General features: G+C 39.2%; 1 long non-coding RNA gene across 1 annotated transcript; it reads right to left on the reverse strand.

The window, feature by feature from the left end:
* Positions 1 to 1,488: 1,488 nt before the first annotated feature.
* On the reverse strand, positions 1,489 to 15,880 carry LOC144519038 (uncharacterized). The gene is made up of 4 exons (XR_013502069.1): positions 15,792 to 15,880; positions 9,163 to 9,273; positions 6,993 to 7,097; positions 1,489 to 3,775 (listed from the first exon to the last, which is right to left on the reverse strand). It is a non-coding gene; the product is annotated as an uncharacterized LOC144519038 (long non-coding RNA).
* Positions 15,881 to 26,869: the final 10,989 nt, after the last annotated feature.

Genomic DNA, 26,869 nt, shown 5'->3' on the forward strand with positions numbered 1-26,869 from the left:
GTATTGTTGTGATTGGTCGTAGTGTTATCCAATTGCGTGCAGTGCGATTTTCAAATGCATGCTTGGTGCCGCCCCTCGAGTTGGGCCATTTTCATTACTCAATGCCAGACCCTTAATCTTTCGGATTTGGGTTTGGATTTCCAGGCTACCCTTGAGTACTATTTGCTATAAACTGCAGTCCCCCAGCTGTATATATTTGTGACCTGTTTTACATCTTCAGTAGAACAAATGGGCTCAGGGCAGAGAGACACAATCAGGCTGGGCAAGTCAGAAATATTGAGAGACTATCACATTGTTGTTGTTTTTTTTTTCATGGGACATGTTGACAATAAGATAAATATAGAAGCATTATCCTTTAAGGTGTAGCTTTTGTAAACAATAGCAGCTGCTGGCTTGGCTGAAGAGTGCAATTTATTTTGTTAATGTTATGGAATATACGTGTGTGAAAGGGCCTTAGGTGAAAAAGAAAGATGTAGGGATGAAGGTAAACTGAAGAAAGGAAGACAAAAAGAAAATTAGGAGAAAAAGAGAAGAAAGAAGAATAGAGGGCATATCCACAGCTGATGCTAGTATCAGCCAGAGGGGTCCAGAAAAATACACAAAGTAGCCTTCGCTATGCACATGTGCACAAACACACACACATTTAGCCTCTTCTCCACACTGACACACATAAACACACAAACACACGCAGGGGGGACTAAGGAGTGTAGTGTGCCAATTTGTTGTGCCCCTGGTCCCCTCTCAGGAGGCTCCCAGACAGGAATCCAGCCATGCCAAGACTGGCACTAGTCCCGCTAACACACACACGCACACTTACACTCTTACTACACTGTGGCTGCAGGCACTGCAGTATCAGGGGTGTGTGTGTGTGTGTGTGTGTGTGTGTGTGTGTGTGTGTGTGTGTGTGTGTGTGTGTGTGTGTGTGTGTGTGTGCGCGTGTGCGTGTGTGTGTGTGTGTGTGTGTGTGTGCGTGTTTCCACTTTCCTACATTTATATAGACCACAAGAGAGAAATTGGGAGCATGTAAAAGACACGGCAGCCCTATTTACACATAGTGAATGGAACATTGCTTACTTCAAATATCTGCATATGGTTGTGGTTCACACTTCAGTCTACCATAAGTTCCATTTCTATTCTTTTTACACACATGGCTCTTGTGGATAGATGTTTTATTCCCTCCTGTCGACAGTGTCAGCACTGTCGGAGAACAGCAGTGACTTGCCGTGCAGAAAGAAGGGTGTCTTAATTCTGTCACATGCTGCCCCGGGGATGATTTTTACAAATTATTAAGCAGCTGAATCTCTGTAGGCTCATCCTCATTTTAGTAAATGGGTGTTCAGACCACAAACAGCCCTGTGTTAGACGTGTTGCTTCAAGTAACTGAGACATTAGTATGATCCAGTCTAGTTTCTATAAGAGTGAGCACTTATCAGATTAAAAACACTGGTTTACAATAATATGACACAGGATTTTACAATTTTGGAAAGTTATCATCTTTTATCACCTGGTAAACAGTAAAAATGTGGAATATGAAAATAAATGTATTGTAATAGTACAGGTGACAGCATGTTTCTGTATACACATCAATTAATTAGATCATTTCACCATGTTTTCTTTCAAATCACTGCACATGCCTGTCGTATTGAGTCTGTCCTTCTCAGGAAAGACTTGACAAATTTCTGTGAAATAACTCAGCTGACAGCTTCTCCATGTCCCAACTCCAGGTTCAGCTCCAAACATTTCACCAGTTTCTTCTTCAGGGACACGTCAACCTCTGAGGATGTGCTTTGCTGATCCAACAAGACAGGTTTTTGCTGCTCAAACCTTATTTAAAAAATCATGAGTCCTGCTCTTCTGTTCAGTTCTTTCTTGCTGCGCTCTGTGCTGCTAATGTCATTGTCACTGTCCTCTGGGCCAATTACGCAGTGTGTATTGTCTGATTGGGCTACACATTGTTTCAGCAATCACTGTGTGGCTGTATGTGTAAGGGATTGTGTCTATGTGTGTAAGTGTGTATGCATATAATTTATTATCTGATGTGATAAGTATCTGTGCAGTGGAGAGTGGAGAGGATAGCAGAGATTGGAGGATAAAACAGACAGAAAGAAAGACCTGACTCCTGCCTTTCTGTCTTTTCAGGGTCCCAGTCTGGCTCTAATCAGGGAGCCGCAGGGCCGACTGCACTCAATTATTCACTCATTAGTCAGCAAACAGAAGAGGCCACTGAACGCTGAGTTCCCCACATGCTACAGTACTTTTTAGAGCACATCCCTCTATATGTCTTTTCCTCGGTCTGTCACTTTTTAGACATGCAGTCAACTTGTTGATACATTTTATAGTTTGAGTTTCCAAACCATTGCTTTCCGACTTGAACTTGAGCAGTACAAAAGCTAAGGAGCCTCAGTGTTTGTAAATGCCAAAACTGTAATGGATATTAGATGACATTGCCAGCTGAATGTACAATCTGACATACATCTACACGTATTTTACCTTATACCTTACTTTTAGTTTGTCTGTTTTTGTTTGTTTTTGTTTGGGGGGTTTTCTGTTGTTGTTTTTAGCTTTGACACCATCACTACTATTCAAGGGAATATGACTAGACGGTATTGCCCTTAGCAAGGACGGGATTGGCAACTTAGACAAAAATCAATGTCTATAGCACAATGGGTTGTAAGGGAGCAAAGTATTATGGAAAAATACTGTTGGTCATAATCGTTGGCTAAATTGCCCATCTTCTTTGGCTCAAAATGTTGTCTGGGTGCCATAGCCTTGACTTACCGCCTGTGGAAATTGTTGCTATTAAGTTGGTACCTCTTTTGAGTCTGCCACTCATTTAGTTGGCATGGTTTACTGAACCCCAAAGGATTCAGTGGGTAGACGGACAACAGAGGAAGGAGGCTGTGTGTTGGGCCCTGTGAAGCACAGCCTCTTGAACTATGGGCCTGGAAACATATCTCAGTACTCCTGTTATTTATTTAATTTTTATTTTAATAACTGCTGAACATAGAGATACACCCAAAGGGGCAGATCAACAGAAAATAACACATCCTCTATAAATGTAGGCTATGTTAATACTAAGTTGTATATATATATATATATATATGTGTATATTAATAATAATAATAATAATTATGACTTGGATTTATATAGCGCCTTTCAAGGTACCCAAGGTTGCTTAACAAATAGGGGGGGAGGGGGGTTAGGGGTCAAAGGACTTAGTGAAAAGAAATGTTTTGAGGTACTTTTTGAACATGGGCAGGGATGGGGCAGAGCGGACGTGGAGTGGTAGACTGTTCCAGAGTGTGGGAGCATTGACAGAGAAAGCCCTGTCCCTGGTGCGGGGGGTATCCAGCAGGTCCTTGTCAGAGGACCGCAGGGAACGTGACTGAGTGTAGGGGTGGAGGAGATCTGTGAGGTATTGTGGTGAGAGTCCATGGAGAGATTTGTAGGTAAGCAGGAGGATCTTGTAGGTGATGCATGACTTGACTGGCAACCAGTGGAGCTGTTGGAGGATGGGAGTGATGGGAGTTCTGGACATACTGGAGTCTGCTAAGGGCCTTGGTGGGCAGTCCAGACAGGACACCATTGCAGTAGTCCAGACGGGAGGTGATGAAGTCTTGAAATGTTTCTGAGGTGGTAGAAGTCAGACTTAGTGATGTTTTTGATGTGGGACCGGAAGGAGAGAGTGGAGTCCAGGATGACGCCCAGGTTGCGCACCTCAGGAGATGGGGAAATGGAGCAGCCATCCACAACCAAGGCCAGGTCTCCAATTTTCCTGAGCAGTGGTGCAGGGGCCACCATATTAAATTACATGTGCAAATGGCTTGTGTCCACACTAGCATTTTCTGGTTCCTCAAACATTGGAAATGATAGCAATCATCTAGAAGGGATAGATGCAGCCCATTAAAGGCCACACTATGCACTGAACTAACTTTGTTATAAGACGAGCTATCAAACCATGCCTAAAAGTAAAAGAGTAGAAAATTCCTGCTTTAAACTGCCACACTCAAAGACAAGATGACAAGTCTGCTGTCATTACCTCCTGCTTCAATCCAATCCTAATGCCTCTCTGATCTCTTGCCAAGAAGTCTATGTCTTTTGCGTGTCTTATTAATCGTACAAAAAGGGCTAACAGCGCACACTTTTGGACAGTCCTTTACGGTGTTGCACTCAGTTGTACCATGAATCTAATAAGAACTGAATACCGGACTGCAAGATGGGATCCAGTGAGTCAATGAAAATTGCTTACCCAGCACATAAGTTTTCTGGTTCCATAGGCCCATAGGCCTTACATTGTAATGATGTCACACACATCGAAATAGCTTTTCTAGGCTCTGGGAAAGAGCCTTCTTGGTTAAAACATTCATGTTACAAAGAGTATTAATTGACCTTGTTTACAGTTGAAAGTGTCCTGTGACAACTAGAGATGCTACGATACCGATACCAGTATCGGTATCGCCTCCGATACTGCCTAAAACGCTGGTATCGGTATTGGGAAGTACTGGAGTTTATGCACCGATCCGATACCACATAATAAAGCCCTAAAGAAAATCTACATTAAAGTAGTTTATTTATGTTCTTTTTCAGTTATAACTGACTGTCAAACTGGATAAAAAAAGAAAGTTCTGTGGCATTCATTGTTTGTGTTTGTTCATGTTTCACAAAGAGTTTAACCTGAGCCAGACTGACAACAAATCAAATCACATCCATACAGGGATAGTAGTATACAGTTGTTAAAACATAATAAAATACATGACACACTGGTATCGGATCAGTACTCGGTATCGGCTGATACGCAAGTTCAGGTATCAGAATTGGTATCAGGAAGCAAAAAATGGTATCCAATGGTAAACCCAACTGTCCCGTAATTCCCGCGTGTCACGGAAACGTAAGCCCACCCACGACCTTTTCCTAAACTCAACCGTCCCGTTCCCGCGTGTCACAGACCTTTTCCTTAACATAACTGCGTCAAAAGGGACGCCAATAGACGACCAAGCATGTTTAGTTAAAGCGACTTTTAGCAATAACAATGACAAAGGCACCTGACCAAGCGTCCGTATTTTACGAGATGGGAGTGAGAATGTTTTGCCTGTGAACATGTCTTCTCTGTTTTAATGGTGGTCTATGGGTGACATGCTTGTTGGGCTGTTGGGGAGTTAGTAGTTGTAGTAATGCAGCTGGCCAATGGGGCCAATTGGCAGTAAGGCTGGCTGGAGGTGCCAGATCCAGCTCTCTTACTGTTATACATTCATTTGTTTTGCACATGAAAAGTGATACAGAATTAAAGAAGAAAGCTTAAGAAAGAAATTCATACCCTGCCTACTTTCACAAATCCAGACAACAGGCCAATTGGTGTGATTATTGGATTTTTCCACTTCGTCTGAAGCATACTTAGGCCCTACATCTGTGCCCCAGCCTGTTCTTATTTTGTTAAAGTTATGTCACTCAATACTACTGCTTTCTGATTGGGTTGTTGCAAACAACCGTCACTGACAAAATGTGTATTCAGTGTTATTTTTAAAACAGCAGTTGGAAGCAGGTTTTGTTTAGGTTTTCTATGATTTAGATTCATCAATTATCTTTGCATTTAGAGAGTGTGCAATTGTGATAAAGCATTTGTTATATTCTGTACCTTTTTAAGATGTTTACAGTTGGTGTGTGTACACTGTACAGTACGGCATGATCTTTGTTTTACTAAAGGTGGATATGGCTGACTTCTTGAGCCAAATGTTGCCTGAATAAACATTGTGGTCCTAAGTGTATTCATTATTATTATGTGTTCATCTTAATTCACCTGCATGATCACTGAGGTCGTCATGACATTATGAATTAATCTCAACTCTAAATGTCAAGTCTCATAAACACGCTGTTTGTCTTTGTCTTTCTTAGTTTTCTGTCTCTCCATCTCAATCTCTCAGTCTCTCGCTCCCTCCTGTGCATTCACCTGCACACCCTTCACAACAGAGCTGTCAGCCAAGTGTGTGTGTGTGTGTGTGTGTGTGTGTGTGTGTGTGTGTGTGTGTGTGTGTGTGTGTGTGTGTGTGTGTGTGTGTGTGTGTGTGTGTGTGTGTGTGTGTGTGTGTGTGTGTGTGTGTGTGTGTGTTTAAATGAAAGTGACAAAGCCACTTTTGCTTCTCCACCCACTCCAGACCTGACAAACATATGAAATATGCATGCTCAGCATTTGTTGTCTTTTCTCTATTCTAAAATAGAAACAAAAAAATATATATAACTTTAAAACTTTAATTTTCTGTATGTGGAAGATTATATCAACTGTCACCACACTGAAATGAAAATGTAGACAGTAAAGGTTTTTGTGGAACTCAAATGATTTGCGGTGTTTGTTACTTTAGTTTCTAAAGACGCATGCACATATTTAAAGTATATCCACATACAGTACAACATATCAATACTACCATCAAAGGTATTCCTCTAGCTGCTGAACACATTGCACTCTTATATTACTGTTGGAATTGTATTGGTCAAAATCAGAGCACATAACTTTGTCAGGAACTACAGCTGACAGATCCAAGATCAGATGTCACTGGTTATACTGTAGCAGTTACACAAGTCCAGTTCTCACAGTGAGAATCCTCATCCGTATCCAAACACAAACACATACTTTCTCCCCTCAGCTATGCACTCTCAAACACGTGTGTGTGTGTGCGTGTGCGTGTGTGTGTGTGTGTGTGTGTGTGTGTGTGTGTGTGTGTGTGTGTGTGTGAAGGCAATGCGGAGGTCATGTCTAGCCCCTCGGCAGTTCATTAAAATGCATGTGTTTTGAGGAATGTGTGTATGTGTACAATACTTGTGTGTGTTACTGCTCTGTTCACATAACTGTTTACATAATTGATGAATATGATAATGACACAAGCTGGCACTGTGTGTGTGTGTGTGTGTGTGTGTGTGTGTGTGTGTGTGTGTGTGTGTGTGTGTGTGTGTGTGTGTGTGTGTGTGTGTGTGTGTGTGTGTGAAAGAGAGTGTGTACGTACATATTTTAGCTGGATGTTCACTGGATGTTAGGCAGAGGATGCCCCAGTCACATCTCCTGCCCATCATCTTGGCACTGACAGTTTGACCATTGACAGCACTTTGTTCTGTTGGCAGACAGACAGGGAGAAAGACAGACAGGTAGATGGACATGCTGACAGCATATGGTGCAATACAGGAGACCTGTGGACCCATGTGGTAGTTAGAAAAACACTTATTCTCTCTCTCTCTCTCTCTCTCTCTCTCTCTCTCTCTCTCTCTCCTCCCCCTTGGCATATGTTGTGTGTGGTTGGCTGTGCGCCACATGCCGATCCGATGCCCTTGGCACTGCTGGGGCTCTATGCCACCTGTGCCACTCTCTCCCACAGCAGCCCCCCAGCTCCCCACACAAACACAAACACAGATATACACACACATACACACACACACACACATACACACAAATACACACACACAAACAAACACTAGCTCTCAGTTTGCACCTGTGTCTGTGGGAGAGAATTTCAGACAGGAGAAACACAGACATATTGTCCTCTTGGTGAGTTCAGTGGCCTATCTGATGTATTGTTTTGACATAACTTTGTCTTATAAGATCTCAGCTGGACCAGGCTCACTTTCCGCTTTTCATATTCTATATAAAGGTAACAGACCTGGAAAGTTTTTATAAGATAAAGCCAGAAAAGCACATTGTCTGACTAGAATATTCAGTACACTCCTTGCTCTTAGGGCTTTTATTTTGGGTTTATTCTAAAAAGTTATAGGAATGTATCCATATTTATCTTCAATATTTAATGGTTAAATTTATTTTAGGTATAATTAAACATATACTGTATACTATACAATATATATATATATATAAGTGCTGATGTTGTAGCTCTCAATCCAACAGCTAATAGGCAATGCAATATGAGACAAGGCTGTAATGCATAGCAATACACTGGCATACAAAAAAGTAGTCCCAGTGCACTGCGTTGGATGATTACAACTTCATATCGCATGCTGTGTTGTGGCCTGATTTGTTTTTGTTTGATACCCATTTGTGCTGCAGCTCAGCACATTCTGACTAATCACAAGCTAGCCATAAATCTCTAAATTCTGATCCAAGTTCATGCAAGACATTATATCCATATTTTTAGTGAGGAGCTCATTCCGCCTAATTTTAACTATACAACCTATCCATTAAATGACATGCTCCAGGAATTGGCAATTTTTTACATTTTACAGTTTGTAAAAGTAGTAAAAGTAAAGTATGTCTGGCAGCATGTTTCACATCTCACTGTGTTTTGTTGAACAAATTGTCTTTGTGAATGCATGTGAGGGGTATGGTATGTGTTGTGTGTGCATGCACAAGTGTGTAACTGCATGCATTGCAGGGGATAAATCCAGTAGGGCTCACTCTGCAAGGCTGACCAATAAACAATAAAAACATCTAATTGTGTTAATTAGATTAAAAAATTGAATGTTGTTAATTAGATGTTTAGTGTTTATTATTATGATCAATTTATAAAACCATGATTCCACCATAAAACAGAATCCATATTATTTATATTTGACTGTCTGTGGGAGCCGTGGAAACCAGCATCTGGCCCAGAGTTTCAGGGTGGATTGTCCCTTGAGTTTCTGTATCATTCCAGATGTGCTGCCAACAATACAGTGAGAGATTACAGTCAGATTATTGAGGATTTAGTACACACACACACATCTACACACGTAGAGACACGTGCATACATACATGTAGATATTCACACATAATGACAAATACATTAGTGGGATAAATTATGGTGATATTTCTTACTACATGATGTTCGACCCATATGATATAGGCTAAAGCTGGTGACATTTTTTTCTTTTGCTTTTTTTTGCTGAATTAAAATAAAGCTCTGAAATACAGATTGTTTAGAAAGGAGGACAACATGAGGGAGATTTGAGTTGGTGTGTGTGTGTGTGTGTGTGTGTGTGTGTGTGTGTGTGTGTGTGTGTGTGTCAGTGTGAGAGAGAGAGAGAATGAGAAATAATGGGAGAGATAAATAGATAAAGCAAGAGAGTTGCAGCTTGCAACTGGGCAGTTAAACAGAGAGGGGAACAAAAAGACTGTTATCTTACAGGCACTGTGGTCTGTCAGACACACACATGCACACAGAGTAACTTCAGGCTACACCTTTGTTCACTCACTGTGTTGTGGAAAAAAACTCTGGGGGGCCCACATGCAGCGTCACGTGGCAGCCGTGTAGTCGGTCTTTAGTTGAAACATGATTCATCTTGTGAGCTTCAAGCAGCCACACACTGTAAGAGACACACAAATATGGTTACTGTCATCTGCCTCATCTTCTTGGTCATCGACTGAATGAGATGGTCCGTCCTGCCATTTTGTCATCATCTGTCAACCCATTGCAGTAAACACTAAGAGTTCCAGATAAAGCTAAACTAATCCCCAAATTCTCAGGTCAGCTACCACAGCTGACCCACACATAAAATGCACACACACACACACACACACACACACACACACACACACACACACACACACACACACACACATTCCCGGCCAGGTTAGCTAGCTAGGCGGGAAGTAGCACACCTGACCCCAGTCTGCTGTTTTCCAGGCCGTGCCATGCCACGACTAAAGATTACCTATTTACATGCGCTTGACCAAACACACACACATTTATTTCCCTCTCGGATTCAGTCAAAATCTATCAAACCGGTTGGGCTAGGCTGGCATTACCACACCTGACACACTCAAACACACTCAGGTGTCCCTGCGATAGTCTCCGTTGGCCAGAGGAATCTGTAGAGAGTTAATTGCATCAGCTGTTAGGTGAGGTCACTGAATGTAAAATGGACATGAGCCAGGATAGACAAACAGTCTATTGGAAGACTGAATGAGGGCTGAATAAAAAATTGTGTTAATTGTTAAGAGAAAAACAAGCTAATAAGAGAAACACAGGCTTTGAAATGGCAACACATACAACATTAATTGTGTAGGCACTATTGCTAACGCAACCAATTTGTTGCTAGATTGCCTTTTCAGATCCCATGGCAACTGTTACATAGAGACGTAGTAGAAAAAACATCTAGGGTCCATTTTTGAGAATTGGAAGTATGTTTATGATCTGACTGATGCCCATCGCAGAAAAAACTATATTTATAAAAATACAATACTTTTGTGGGGTAAAGTTAATGAGAACGTTTTACTTATTTCTTCAGCTACACAGAACAGCTTTTCTAAGCACTGCAGCACAGGCAGCAATTTTTTTTTCTTCTGGGAAGTACCTGAAACGTGAAGCTTTATGTAAAGCTTACTAACTGCCCAAAGACCACCATATCACCACATTAGACCAGTCAGTTTCTCAATCAATTATTTCGATATAGTCACTCCACTTTACAGTATAAACGTTATTGACGCCTATACACTATAGCATATAATGCAATATGAAAAAAGTTAATTTAAAAATTGTAAAGAGGTGGTGTCTTCTTTGGATATATGAGTCTACCATATAGATGTGTGTTTATTTTTGATTCCCAGAATACAAACTAGAATCAAAAAGGCTCCAAATTACTGGCAGCTAGTTTTGATTTTGGTTGCCAGCTTGCCAAGGTTATGATTTATTTCTGTAACATAAAAAAGTGTGTCATTTTACAGTGAAGAAGGTTTAGGATGGTTTTGCATGGTTAACCCTTGTGCACTTGACATCGGTTTGTTTCCTTCACCCTGCAACGATGATGAACAACTCTTTTGGTTCTGTATTTTTTAGTACCTCCCCCCTAGCTATATATATATCTATATATATATATAGATATATATATCTATATATATATATAGATATAGATATATATATATAGTTTTGAGAATATAGATTCAAGACGAAACTGACAAAAGGGTGAAACACAGAGGAAGGATATCGCAATTACAAATCTGTCTGCTACTTCAGAACCACGGACAGCACCATGGATTTATCAATACACAGCACAGTTAGGCTACTGATATTTCAAAGCCATGGTCGGGGCCATAGATTCTACCTTGCACAAACCTCAGGTAGATAAAGGATCAATGAGTCAAGCAGACTAGATGAACATATTCAACTCAACAACCCCTCTGCCCCTGTCCTCTCTCTCTGCTACTAAGGGATGGAGAGGAGGGAGGGCAGGTTAACAAAGGGAAAGCATTTTTGTCATTTTGCTAACAAGGGGGATGGCATCCCACCCTCATCTCCTACTGGCAGTAATTCCATGATAACAAAGAAATACTTTTCTAACAGATATGTTGTGAACCAGTCCCAAAACTCCCAGATGGTCTGATCAAAAGATGGTTGAAGATTAGTTGTATTTAGCACATATAAATTACACCGATTTTTCTAAGTGAATCGTTTATGCGCACCTTTTTTCTAAGAAACTAGACATTAGAAGTGGTGAAGGGAAAAACAACTTTCATTAGTATGTACTTTGTCAGCCTGTCAAACATACAGGGTGCTAGTGAATCCCCGCTTTTTCCCACTCATACTCCCCATGCACTTGCTGTTATCGTACGGTACTGCTCCCACTGCCTGCTAGGGTGGTACACTCGCTCAAATCATAGGAAGCCGGTCAACCAATGAACGATTGGGAATCATTGTCACGAATGAGGACTTCAATGAGTAACTTGAGTCATGACAGCCTGGCAGCTACTTACTAAACAAGATCAAATAAACCATTCTCTCGAACTAGGATGTCTGCTACTTGCCCTTTAAAAAGAACGACAGATCGTTGGTCAATTACATTTCTGTAACACCGTATTGAGCCTACATAGCCTACCTACATGCAAGTAGGATGCTGAATCAATGCATTACAATTAATATTGTATCTTTATTAAGGTAAACTTGATACATGAAGACTGGTAAAGCATTAAAGAGAGGTTTTGTAGAGCTGTCGAACGTGCATGTTCCATAACAAAGTATCACGGAAAAACTGCCACCATATTTTGCAAAATGTATCAAAACTGGAAAGGTTTAAAAGGGTTGATACATTTACTGTTACATGTATCAACTTGAAGAAACCAATTCTGTAGAAAGAATCGTTCTGCCCATCACTAATAAGAAGTTCAGTGATAGCTCATAATGGACTGTAATTAAAATAGTTGGCTACAGCCTTTTCATAATGCATAAAGGGACCTCAGTCTCGGGAGGTTAGTGAACAATAATTAGTTGAAACACAAATTGAATAATATAGCTGAAGATAAAACAAGATTGTATCAATTTGATGGTCAGTTTACCATAAATATACCTTTAACTGTGATGTGCCATCACAACTTCTAAGTTCCATTGCAAGCATTTTATACTCATAAACATATACTTATTTGCCAGAAAATCATAATTTATCTCAGTGTGAGTGAGAAATTGCTCATCATTCAGAAGAAATAATTTCAAGTGTTGCGGCTCACTCTTTCTTGGTTGAATCCCCTGCAATTACCTTGTTTTAAAGGACTCAATTTTTTTCTAGTGATGTTTAATTTCACAGTTCCTTGTTCACATTTCTCATGCCCTCAAGCTATACTGCATTTCTTTTAACAGTTTATTGATACTAGAGAATTATTGGGTTTAACCCAGCATATACATGTACGGACACAATGCACAATACCCGAACCATGAAACTGACCATCATTGATTTTATTATTTACACTTGTGCTTTTCCTACAGTGACATGCCAAAATGTCCCCTGTGAAAAAGGCCTATTGTGTAACAGAACAACCTCTTTCCTCTAGTCTTGCTGTCTCTCTCATTTTGTTTTCTCTCACTTCAATCTGACTTTCTTATGCTGTCTTAAAAGTACAATACAGTATAAAATCATCTGACACACACACACACAAATTTAAATACAAATAAACAAAGGTGGACACGCATGGAGAAGCATCACAGCTAAAGGTACTGTGAGCCAGCATCCAATTAAATCATCCCGTTCCTGCAGCTGTGATTTATTAGCCAATTAGACAAGTGGACAGGAAAAGTATTACTCTCATAAATAAAAAAAACAACTGAAAGTCTATCAAACATTGATCAATAAAAAAGATAACAAACTTTATATGTGGCAAGAAAGTTTATAGACAATACAAATATGTTGCCTGCTCCAGGCTGACAGGGCAAAAGGAAAGAGGAAATAGAAAGGTATTGTCTAAACTAAAAATCAAGTATTTATGGTCAACATCTAGTAAGATAAATAAGATAAAAATAAGCAGAAAAAAAACAAAAAACGTAATTAATCGCAATGGGTAATTTGAGTAACATGAGGAAATGCCAACAACTTGATAAGAAAGTAGAATAACATAAACCATGAATAACTTCTCAAGTATTATAACTAGAACATAAACTAACTGGTATCATACTCTCAAATATATACAAACATAGTGCCTGGTTAAATTCTGTACATGTCTGTATACTGTATATTGCGTTGTACTGCCATGGTGCTTCATTTAGATTGCATAGATGATTATTGGGAATACATATAGTATAACTATAAAGTAACTATGCAGAGAAACACTGAATGTAAGTCTAGTATTTAGTTGCATTTCAGTTCTGGTTTGGCACAGAAAAAAATATCTAAGTCTTTAGTTTGCTTAGCATTCACAATCCATCCGTCTGCCATTTTTGCGCCTCTAGTAGTGTACAAATCATGGATGTATCAATAGGACTGGATACCGCCTTTCTCATTGGGCACATGCTGTATTCCAAAAAGTTCTTAAGGGTTCCTTGTGCATTTTTGGGGTCCAAAGAGCATACACATTAGTCCTGGCTGAGTCAGCTGACATTAAAGTGGACATGAAATGGCCAGCTTTTCGACGAGTGGTGAACAGAATGAAGTGTGATGAAGCATATTATTTAAAAAAAAGACATAAAATAAATACATGTTAAATTATAATAAATGTATGGTTGGTACTAAGGTATGCTTTCGCTCTAGTTCGCTGCCATATTGCTGACGCGTCACTCACTACATCATACGGTTGGTTGGTTGGTTGGTTGTTTAGTTGGTCGGTTGAGTTGGAACAGTCAGCAGTCACAGCTTCTATTTCGCTAAAGAAACATTTTAGATAATATAGAAAATATGGCAGTATATAAAGTAGAAAGGTATTTTAGGAGTGTTTCTAGAAACCCAATATTTTATCTTTGTGTGGCATCACCGTGTCAGACTAACAGTTATCAGTTTAGTCCATACAAGTTCAGTCCGTATAAATTACGTATTGTGCTTTGTCAGAATTTGGACAATTGTGATAATTATTGTAAATCAATGTTAAGTTTTTTGTCTGATTGAAAAAAAAACATGACTGAGAAAGTGGATGTACCATTTGATTTGGAAACCCTACTAATTGAGTAATACATCGTCTTAGCTGTACATTTTGAAAACACAGGACACCTCGTCATTTCTGCAAGCGTCTAAAACTAATATCAATCAACAACCATGGTAGATTTTCTTTGTTGATAAAGGTGTCACAACAGAGATGCTTGTGGATATTACGAGTCCCTATGTAAGGTAAGAAGGTTAAGTTGTTGTGATTGTCTGACCGTAACGTTACCTCTCTCTGCTCTGCCAGCTAGGCACGCTGTTGGGCCCTTTTCTGCCGGCGCAGAGCTACTTCCTTGCTAGTAGACTGGGTCGGACGGTCTGTACACCCAACCTTGTAAGAAGAAAATTCAAACACAGAAGGAGAAGCTTCGGGCTTCAATTTATTGGTCCGGTGAACTACCAACAAGTCTGACTCAAAAACCCTCATCTCCACATAGTCCTCGTTTAGAAAGCCTAGCATCACGGCTAGCTGGAGGATTTTCTCGTTTCAGTGCCACTAGCCAACAATGAAAAACCTCCGGCCGTTTAAGAGGTAAAGCGTGAAAGAGGACCATTTTTCCTTAATTTTCCACTCTATAAAATTCATTCCTGCATCCAGGAGCAATACAGAAATGTCCTCCTTTGCATGCTTCTTAGTTTGAGGTCTTTTGTTGTCAGAGCAGTCACTAGTTAGCAGGTTAGCTCATGAAAACTAATATAGAACTTCAGAACCGTTTCCGAACCAACCAACCATGACGTAACAGGCTAAACTAGAACAAAATGGATCTACACTTGTTTGAAATATGTAATTTAGATTACTTATTATTTTAATCCAGTATCACTGACAGTGTTAAACCTATAATATTTTGATAAAGGGGGAATCCATCTTGTAAATTATGCTAACTATATCCAGTGTTTCATTTCCACTTTAAAGTGGCTATACTGTAGGCTAACTTTCAGTTTGTGTTGATTTCAGCTGCCCCTTTGGACAAAAGTGGTAGTGTTTTTTACCACACCTGCTGTTGTAAAGGTCTTTTCTTTACTCTGCTGTATTACCCACTGTATTACTTAATTAGCGTTACATACATGACATACGTCATATAGTTGCGATGAATGTTTTGCTCAGACAGAGAATCATTCATTTACAATAATAGAATACGTTACAGGTGCATCGTTGCATCTCAAGTGTTGCATACTGTAACTTAGCCTACTTTGGATGTATCGTGAGTTAACGTAACGTTATCACTGTCACTGTGTCACGAGCCAAAGCATTACGAGTTTGTTGTACAACCAACGTAATAACTTAGATTAATATAGCGCATTTCATGAAACCCAAGGATGCTTTACACAAGTACAGGGGGACAAGGGAAAGGAAAATAGGCCAACACAAACACGGACTAAAAGGAATAAAACGTCCTCGCTAAATGCAAGGGGGAAATAATTTAATGTTGGCTACTGGCTTACAACCACATCGCGCAATCTAAAGTTATTTTATGAATGAAATTACATACCTAAGGGTCAATTCAGGGACATTTTTTAATCATTTACGATCCTGTAATTGTCTCCATCTGTTGAAAGCCCAACCGAAGTTGACTCGCATTAACGTCTTTCACTTTCCCTTTCCCTTTTAGCTTTTAGTTGTTCTTCGTTTAATTTCCTTCTTTTCTGTAATGGCCCTGCCCCAGTATCAGCCATAACTACAACAGTAGTTAAAGTAAGTAAAATAAAAATTAAATACAATAAAGACATGTCCTGCTACCTTTTACCTGCATACTCACTAACACAACACTAACAGGCTTTTCCGTTGTTCAGCCAAAATCTGTAACCCTTCAGAATGCGTGCTCTGTAGCACTTTCTGTAAATCATTCTGTGACTTTGCGGGGAAAATAGGACCCAGGCAGAGGCATTAATAAAAACTATATAAAAATAGCGTTCTTTTCACTGTTAGTCTCGTTTGCTGTTACAGATCAGTTATGATCATCAGATGGAACATTACACCGTTTCAGAAACATCTAAAAGGTTACATATAGTCACTTTAATGGTGATAAAATAATTTACTGAAAATAATAATAAAAGTTTTTATGGGATTTTTAGGGGACAATTTGAAAAGAGTCGTTTCTGGGGCGGCCTCTAGCTCACCCAGTAAGAGCGCTCGTCCCATGTTGGCTGAGTCCTGCAGCGGTGCGGGTTTGAATCCAACCTGCTGCCCTTTGCTGCGTGTCATCCCCTTTCATGTCTATCCACTGTCACTATATAATAAAGGGAAAAGCCCCCAAAAAATAATCTTAGAGTAGAGAGTAATTTCTTAGGATTTGATATGCAGTATAATGTATAAAATGTGATTTGCAGCCCTTTCCTTTTCTTTTTTGCGACGATTATGTATAGTAAAAAAGTATTTTCAATTTTTTTTTTTTTTTTATTTAAAAAACTAGTGTCACGTGACCTGCAACTCAGACTGTAGCTGCCACAGCCATGCTTTTATTTTGGAGGCATGGTGAGAGCTGAAAAAAAGTACTAGCAGCCCCTTCTCACTACAGGAAGTCACTGCAGTCAATTTAGAAAACATTGCTAAATGGAGCATTACAAAATAACTGAATAACAAATAACGTGTCAAAAAGGCTGAAGTAAGAGGGGTAAGTTCTTTTCTCTTTTTACTTAATTTTTAAACTAATAAAAATACTCAGCCATTGTGTTGGCTAGCTTGTTAGCTAGCTATAGGTAGCTAATGCTAGTACTTAATGCCATGTTCACATCAAACAGTAATTACACACAACTGAGGGGCAAAGGCCGTTTATATCAGAATCCTAGTTATAATTTTGAGTCAGAGATATGGGGAATTACAGAAAATAATTACACTGGAAGTTACATTTAAGTAAAATCTAATATCAATCCAACATTAAAACGTATATAACAGTGTGAGAAAATTTTAAATGAGCAGCATACTGTTTGTTTCTGGTTTCACAAACTGCTAATGCTAAAGGTAACTTTATCTTAATTTCCTTTTTTCCAGTGTGACTACAATGTTAACAACATGGGTAAATTATCTTGGAATACTGCATGGACATTCCCAAGCCCAAGTTTTCCTTATTCTGCCAAAATGGCATGAACCAGCATTGATCAGGTAATTGTCTTTTTTTTTGTTAACACACTAACTTTACACTAGCTATCATTTTAATGCTAATGCAAGAGGTGACACAGAGCCGTTAATATGGAACTGGATATTAGCTGACTGCTATAGCTAACAGACTCTTCTCTTGCTACAGCTCGTTAGCAGAGGCAGGAATAACACAGGTGTAGCTAATTATGTTACTGAGGGCTCATGTCATTTAGGTGACACAGTAAGCCATACTTTTGGGCCTGCATTAACAATACCAAAGTTCCTGGGACTTACATAAAGGTCCAGTGTGTAACGTGTTTAGTTGTTCATTATCAAAATCTGTGTTGCCCATTCACAAACTTGTCCTTTTTCATGAATATTTACCACCACCATCAATTCCAAGTATTCCTTTTGGCTTGAAATTTTACATTTGCGTTCGCATGAACGAATGAAATACATTAGCGAATGAAATACGTTAGCCAATAAGGGACATACAGGACATACTGCTCCGCCTTTTGTGTTTTCGCTGTCACATGATAAACTCACAGGTGCTGCTAATGCTGCTAATAGGTATCGTGGCTTCCCGGCCTGGCAAGTTTGAAGAAGGAAACATGGAGGACCACACATATTCAAAATCTAAATTTCAGGAACAGGAGTCTTCTTCTTCGCCCAGAAAAAGAAAAAGGATATTGAAAAGAGCAAGAGACCGGCTTTTTGAAGCGTGAAGGCTACCGTAGCTGTAATACGTACTTTGAACTGCGTGGTGTGAGAGAGTTGGTTGCGATATATGATCTCAACGCTAGATGGGAGACATTCCTACACATTGGACCTTTAAACAACAAAATGTAATGCAGCCTTTATTACTCTAATTAGTTTCTTTGTGGTTGAAAGTCTTAATGTCTCCCATGAGAGAGGTCTATTTCACCAAGTTCCTGAATGGACCTCTGTACAGAAAACTGTATTTCACACCAGCTAGCATGTCACCCTCCTGTGCAGCGAACATTTATTTAGAGATGGTTTTGTCAGTTTTTACAATGTAGAGGAGGAGGGAGAGTTCCAGGAAGAAAGAGTAGATTGAAGACCAAAAGCACAAAAAGGGAGGAAAGTGTTGGGGCACCCCTTTTTATCACCATTTGTCAAGAAAATAAAAGTAAGTGAGAGAAAGCTGTTACACAGACTTAGGTACAAACAAATCATTCTACACTTCTACTTCGAAAAGTGTGCTGAATCATGAAAATGCTGAGATCAGTGCAGGTTTTGTTGTCAATTACTTGCTAACTTCCATGGACACAAACAATACAAAGATATGTGTATGGAATAAGTAAGTCAATTTTTCCAAGTAACTGAAGGAAATATCTGAACCCCATTACCTTCTTACCTCTCTCTCACTGTTTTGATTTTTCTCTTCATTTCCCCTCATGCTTTTTACCATAACTATCCTGAGAATTTTGATTTGACGTTTGTAATTGGGTAACCTTTTATCAACCAACTGTCATGCTTATTTTTCACTTGTAACAGGGCAGTAGCAGCCCATCTCGTGCTATGTCATCTCGAGTATCTGTTTTACCATACACTGAGTCAGAAAACAGCAACTGGGGCTGTGTTAGTGGGAGTGTGTTCTTTCAGGTACCAGAATGTTATTATGTGGTGATAATTGCTTCCTCCATTGTGCCAATTGTGAGGTAAACAGTAGAAATATGGCATTCAGGTTACAAAGTAGTCTGCCATGAATGTGTCGTTGCACGTATTACATTGGCTGGCACAGCACCATGACGGATGACATTGCATTGCAGCAAATGTTGAGCCAGGTTCAACGGTTTTCATCTCAAAAGCCCAAATTGACATCTTCAAATGGCTTGTAATATAGGAACAGTCAAAAACAGAAAGAGATTAAAATTATAATTGATCAAATCTTCAGTCAATCGACTAATTGATTGGTTGAAACTAATTGTTTCCCAATTCCCACATCAAATGGCAACAGAATTAGGAATATTGTGGCTACTGGCAACAGCATAATAGTTATGGAAAAATGCAGAGGATGAATTTATCCACAGGGATAAGTAAGCCTGATTTAAATAGTAAAGAATACACACACACAGAAAATAAAATCACAATGACAATCTGTGAGGCAATTAAAGAATGACAGGGACATATTCTGAATTTATAATGGCATAACGTGTCCTATAAGGCTCAGACATATCATGACGTTCTCATTACTCACACATATCTCACACTCCAGGGCGCTCATTACCCTCTCAACATGCCTTTCTGTCTGCTCATTAGGTTTATGTCTGTTTGCTCCCATCACAGTTACGTTTCTCTTCTCCCTTTCCCTCTCTCTTTTTATACAACATACCAGTGGAGTCAAAGTATCAACACCTCAGCTGAGACACACTAAAGTCACACACACACACACACACACACACACACACACACACACACACACACACACACACACACACACACACACACATATACACATGCACACACACAACACTTTCTTTCAAGTTATGGGTCCAACCACTAGACTTAAAATAGACACACCTCTTACAGCATATCAGCTGACAGCGAGCCAAGCTGACACTGAGCAGTAATTCACCATCACTAAACCAAGACTTAATGCTTTTTGGCCTTCTTACAGCTCTAGAAGCAGTAAGGAGAAGCTGGCAATACTTTGTAAGTTGTCAATTTAAACCTCTGTTTACTTTACTGTGTAGTGAAATCTGTATGGGATGTCAACAATAAAGCTTGAAATATGCTATACTTTGTTCTAAGGGGACACTAGCCTCAGATATTTTAATTTTGATACTTTTTTGCTCAAAAATCACTTATTATCAGGAAAAGTACAATAGAAGAGATGCACTGTTTAACAAAGAAACTCATGCTCACGAATACATACTGCAAACTGCTTTGTTTCTATTAGCTGTTTGCTTTTTGCTATATACCTACTGCTGCACTTTCCAGGTGTTTCTATCTATCCAGAATTACGGCCATTGTTGCTCCACATCCCTTTTCCTCAGTGTTTCCACATGCTATGCAAAATAATTAACAGCATTAGACACCTGTTTGTTTTTCTGGGTTTTCTCTCTTGTAATTGTGTGGATAAGACAGGGCCCCTCTGTTAGAAGATACTGTATCAGTACAACGTTTTAAATAATGTGGGCTGCAGAAATTAAAAAAATAACAATATTATCTGAGATATTTCTGGATTATGACTAATCTCTCAGTCCTACTCTCTGGCAGGAAACCAAATTGTTCCATACTGAGGCTTATAATACAAAATTACCTGTAGAGTCATTTAATTATACTGTATGTAGATATATGTAATTGCCCATTTATCCGATTTTTTTCCGACACTAAAGGAGCTGATTTTTTTCATCTCTGTGCAGCAGTTAAACATCTTAGTCTTGTGTTTCTAGTGCTGAATACAGTAATCTGTCTCTGCTTTTTTTGTCTGGTGGTGAACCTTGTGTGAATTACAAAACCATTTCTAACGTTTCGTGAACACTCCTGGCTGTGTTTGTCGAAATAATTTATCAACTATCATTTCCACACTCGGAAGAATTTCAAGCACTGAATAGAGAAATGTGATTGCCATGATTGTGGTATTTCAGTAGCATGCAAAAGACCACACAAATCCTAAATCGAAGTGAAACTTCAGAACACAGACATTGTGGAGAACAAGAACTCAAATAGTAAATGGCAAATCAGTGTTAAATCTAAAAGGTGCTGAACTGACTACTACTCTACTAACTTAATCATACTTGGATTTAGACCCCCCTTTAAACTGCATTTGTTAATCATCAGTGGTTCTCGAGTGCGTATGTGGTCAAATATATCTGTCAGTCTGATGCGATAGTTTCTTACAGTTTATGCATTTATTCATCGTTCAGTGAGGAAATTAATCTATTCATTCCACCTCTGCAATATATTTATGTGTTATGCATTATCAGGCAGTGTTGTGCATTCATTATATGCCCATTTACTTTGTAATGTAGAGCATCAATTGGCCAGAAGCTTTGCACTGACTTTGCAAGATCATAAAAAATACTGTAAAATGTTCCTAACATTACTAAACACAACTGCTATTGTTGGACAAAAGCAGCCCCAAACAGACTGATTAATGCTCTTGCAGTTTCCACATAGGCCCCACTTGCTATGCACTAGTTATTTTTGAGGATGTGCATGTCAGCTATGGCAGGACCCCGCATACCTGCAGAGCCACTGCATGTATGGACCACGTACCTACCAAGTAGGATTCTAAAGTGTAACCATGCAGTCCCACAAACTATATATCATTAATAACAATTGCAAGTGATGTATTGGAGGGTGTTGTACAAGACTGCAAAAGTTTCATCAGGTTCGGCTGACACGCCTTCACACACTGTGTCAGTGCTTCCTTGTGCTTACTGAAAGCTTATGCTTTTGGCTCTGGAAAGTTGCTTATTTGCAGGGTAAACGGTAAATTTAGCACAATGCTACAAGCGACACACTCCACCATAATTCAACTAGAATGCTTGTATTTTAAATGGCTAACGCAGTGTGTTGCTAGAAAATGTTGCATTGCGATGCTTCAAAGGTTTAACCAAGATCAACTATTTTACTTGAGAAGCATCACCCGTGCTGTGCTAAAGCAATGAATGAGGAGGCTGCTATCTGTGACGCAGCGCTGCTGCTGCCGGTCTGAACATGGCCTATAGCAGAACAGAACGGCTGGTTTGTGTTTAACCTTGGTCTCAATGTCACTCACCAGCCTCATGCTTCTCCACAACCCAACAGCCCTCCCCTCTTCCTCCAGCCCACAACACCACTAGCACCAGCCCCCACCCTCAGTTGGTGTGTTTGAGCTTCTCGGCAGGGGGCCTGCAGTTCCAAAGATATGTGGGGGTGGCGTGTATGTGTGCGCGTGTGAGTGTGTGTGTGTGTGTGTGTGTGAGTCCATATACGTGCATGTGTGTGTGTGTGTGTGTGTGTGTGTGTGTGTGTGTGTGTGTGTGTGTGTGTGTGTGTAGCCTTTCGGCTTCGCCCTGGATGTGCTAATGTGATAATTGACTATTCCAAGTTCTGCCTGCAACTGTGTCACCATTCACACAAACACACACACACACACACACACACACACACACACACACACACATCACACAGCTAGTTTGTCTTAGAATAGCTTTCTCACTTCTTGATGACACTCTTCAGCCTGAGTGTTGAATAGTTAGTGGTAACATATGCAGAGATGAATCTGTTTTTTATTTGTTGCTAAGTGTTTTTTTTTTTATTTATTGCGTTTCTTAGAACATGTATAAAAACCTTATAGCCAAAACATGCTAATAGATTATTTTTTATTTTGATCATGCTTCTCTGAATGTATGTTAACAGTGGAAATTAAAAATTGTAATGTTTTTTTTAATGTGACTTCTGCATTGTTAAATGCAATTATTAAGTCTAGAAAAACAGGAAAGACATGACAGCGCGTAACAGAGAAAGTTTAAAGGAGACTGCTTGCCTAAATAGATCATAATCTGCTCTCTCCCTCTCTTTCTCCCATCTTCATGCACTTTCTCCCTGCAGGAAGATAAAGCAGAAAGATGTCTCAAGAATCCCTTTAAAGGAGCCACCAGTCTGCCCAGGGACAGGTGAGCAGCATCCAGAGACCAGCACTCGTCCCCTGCCCGGAGTCTGAGGAGCAGTGAACTGAAGAGCTGATGCGTTCAGAAGCCAGTAGGTCATAGCTCTATGCTGAGGCTTCAGGCAAACACTTCACAGACAAACCAGAAAGGCACTATCTGGCTTTTAATATTGATCACTTCTCACACATTCACACACACACATCACATGTCAGAGAAATCAATGAACAGACAAATTTACGCTGGCTGTGCACCAAGTATTTCTAGCAATATTTGTGTTTTTGAGTTTGTGTGAGTGTATATGCATGACTGAGAAAAGAGGAGAAAGTTGAAAAGTTGAAGCCAGAAAGTTCTGTGAAGATTTTTAACAAACGATTGTGTGGTGGTGGTGGTGGTGTTGGGTGGGAGGGGATATATAGAGGGGAGGCGTAAAGGAGGCGTTGTCGGAAGGAGAAGAGAGGAGGGGATTAGGGTTGGCGGTTCGCTGTCGAACCAGCATCGATACAACGGCAGCATTTGCCTAATCCCCTGGTAATGGCAGCTTAGCAGCCTCCTCGGACACACCAACACTCCCACTGCCTCCTCCTCCACTCTGCTCCTCTCTTCTCCTTTCCTGCCCTCTTCCCTCCTCATTTACATAACATTAGAAACATTAAGGCGGCTCCAACAAGGCCCCATTATGTGCGTGTTGGTTTTGGGTCCCATTGCGTCGGCCCCAAAGCTTTGGAGAGGAGAGGAGCAGAATGAGTCAGGACATCACAGAGGCTTGTCCAGTGTTTTGTCTGCTGGAGATGGTTTGTGTGCCTCTAAAGGACGTATTGAAAAGAGAGAGAGAGAAAGAGAAAGGGAGAAAGTGTTTTTTTTTCTGAGAGAACAGAGCTAGTGATCTGGTTGCAGATGTGAGACCAAAACATCAGCTGCAACATCCTGAAAATGTGCAGGCTTAACTTCAGATAGGTGTTGTCTGTTTTTCTGATAATTAATTAGTCTTGAGTAACATAAAAAGCACCACGACAATGATGTTTCATGGATGGTTCTTGGCACCAGAGTTGTTTTTCAGAGCTGAAGTTCAGACATCATCAAGGTGACAGAACTGATAAACAGAACTGAGCTATTCACCTAACAAAGCCACTGTTTACTCAATCTGCCACACATGCACATCTTTATTACCATGAAACTATTCACTTTACAATTTAAGGCAGTAGCTTTTAAACCATAACATTCTAGCTTCAAGTTTGATAATAATAAATGTGATGATATATTCGGTAAAAGTTGTGCGAAATAGCTGTCTTTGAATTAAAAAAAGAGAGATCATAAAGCGAATAGTTGATGAATTCAATTGAATTCAACATGCTGTGATAAAAAACTGACCTATAAAATGTGTTTTTATGATTGGAAAAACAGAAATCCTATCACCAGCATACTCTGTGGCCAATTAAGATATGTGTATTATTTATACAAAATAATAATTATAAAATGATGCCAATAAGACTGAATACTAGATAATACTGTATGCCACCATATTAGAGCTATATCTGGAAATGAATAAAGGAACAACATTTTTTTTACAATGAACGATTTTATAATCCTATTTTTACTATATTTTCAGTAACAAATGATGGAGGCCTTACATAGAAACATATGTGGCCCTCTGAGTCCAGGAGTTAGTCGCCAACATGTTTTATATTAAAAAGGCTAAATCCCCCAGGTTAAACTTGGGGCAGAAAGAAGAGTTTCAGTAAAGTTGATATCTCCACATCATGTTACAGCAATAACACTTTCAGAACTATACCATAAATAACAGAAATAGAATTATGGCTCTAATATTATGTGCAACAGCGTCTTTTAGTTCCTTGTTCGACCTGTATACAGGTTGTGATGCACAACTCTAACCCTAACCCTAATATCAGCCATTTAGATCATCATAAAATTATACAAATTATACACACGTCTATTATGGTCATCAGTGAGTGAGAAAAGACATAATTCATACTGCACACATTTTCTACCCTGGATCATCAGAAAACAATTGAAAGAAAAATAGTAGCTAGGCTTTTCTACCTAGTGAATAAACCCTAAAATATCTTACAAATGAGCTGTAATAGTAAATTGATTGTCAAAAAAAGTACTTTTGACAGTAGAGCTGCAGTGATTTGTAAATCTCAATTCATCTCAATTTGTTATGGTCATTTTAAAAATACTTTTTTTAAAATTAATGCTATTAACTAGTAACTGGAACATAATAACATTTTAATTGTGTCTTAGATTTAAAAGACAATAAACCACAACACAAACAGACAAACTGCAGTGTCACAGTACTTACTGAAATGGTACCAAGGACCTCACATATATTTACAAAAGTGAGAAACACAGCACGCAATTAGTCATCAAACTACAAAACCATGAACCAGCAGAGAGAGAATAGCAACAGTGCTCAATGTTTCTCTGCTTTTTTTTTAATAACTTTCCCGTCTTCCTCGCTTTCATTTAGTCCCATAAAGCAGAGTTTTCAGTTGGCTTCAAAGCTCTTTGCCGAGCTCAGTTGGGGGCCTTCAAAGCCCCCTGTCTGTCGGCAGGTTTAAGCACAGAGAAAGCTTCTTGTTCTTTAAGGATTTGGCTTACAAAAAACGCCCAGCCAGGTCCAAGGCAACTAGCTTGCACCCTGACAGGAAAGTAGACATTTCTTCTGCATTTTAGTGATGTGTTTTGGGGGCTATTCCTGCATCTATCTGAGTGAGTACCTGCTCTGTTTGGTTTTAGTCTGCTCTGTTGTGATGTTTTCTATGCTGTCCTCTTCTTAGAAAGGTTTTGTGTGCTTACAAGAAAATCTTCTTGTGAATGTCTACAGTAGCTGTAGAAGATTTTTGCTTGAGACTCAAGAAATACATCTAAAATAAGTTTCTAATTTCAAGATGTAATTTTCTTATTGCATTATTATTTCATGTTATCAATAAAACGTGTAAAAAAAAAATGAAATCTGCAATACAACTAGCTGTTAATGAATGTATTAACAAAACTATCTTTGAGGTATAATAATAATCAATATTATGTTGTCACATTTTAATTTGAAATATGTAATGTGTGCAGTGTATTAGCATGGGCCGGCATTTTAATTTTGAGAGCAGTGCTTGTTTGGTTTGATAGTTTGTTAGATATGAGGGTTTAAAATCAATCTCAAAGTAATTTTAATGCTTCTGAGACCTTTTCCTGATGACATAACATTATGGTTTTATTTTTTACACTCTATACTCCTTAATTGATACTTGTGTAGCACTGTGATGGTAGCTGATATTTGATTTTTGAAATCATATTACTGAAATGATACATTGACACCTTAATAAGCCATGGATCCGAGTGTTTCTATCTTCTATCTTTTTATCATTCATTTCATGCTTCGAGTCTCGGTTTAATGGGAACTTACACACAAACAAAACAACAGGTTTCTGAGCTATATACCATGAAGAAGGGAGGAGACACAGACTTCCTCTGGCCAATCATTGACAGATTCAAGTTTGGTTAAGAACATTATTTTTAACAGGATGTTTTTCTGCCAGGCAAATGGGTTAATCTAACTGTTGACATTTATACAGAAAAGAAGTAAGAGACAATATATGTATTGATGTTAACTCTATGTATGCTGGACTAATTTTGCCTAGAAATTTCTTTGCAGTTATAATGTACAGTAAGTATTATCGTGGTGCATTGGCATTTAGTCGGTTAATCTGTTTTTTTAAAATAGTTTTTTTATTACTTTGCAGGATTTGTACATTATTCTTATACAGTGTGTAAAAGTTTGCGTGGGGTTTTCGCAGCTAACATTGGCAGGGATTTGTGTGTGTGTGTGTGTGTGTGTGTGTGTGTGTGTGTGTGT

Source organism: Sander vitreus, chromosome 6 (assembly GCF_031162955.1).
Source record: "Sander vitreus isolate 19-12246 chromosome 6, sanVit1, whole genome shotgun sequence".
Taxonomy (NCBI): Eukaryota; Metazoa; Chordata; class Actinopteri; order Perciformes; family Percidae; genus Sander; species Sander vitreus.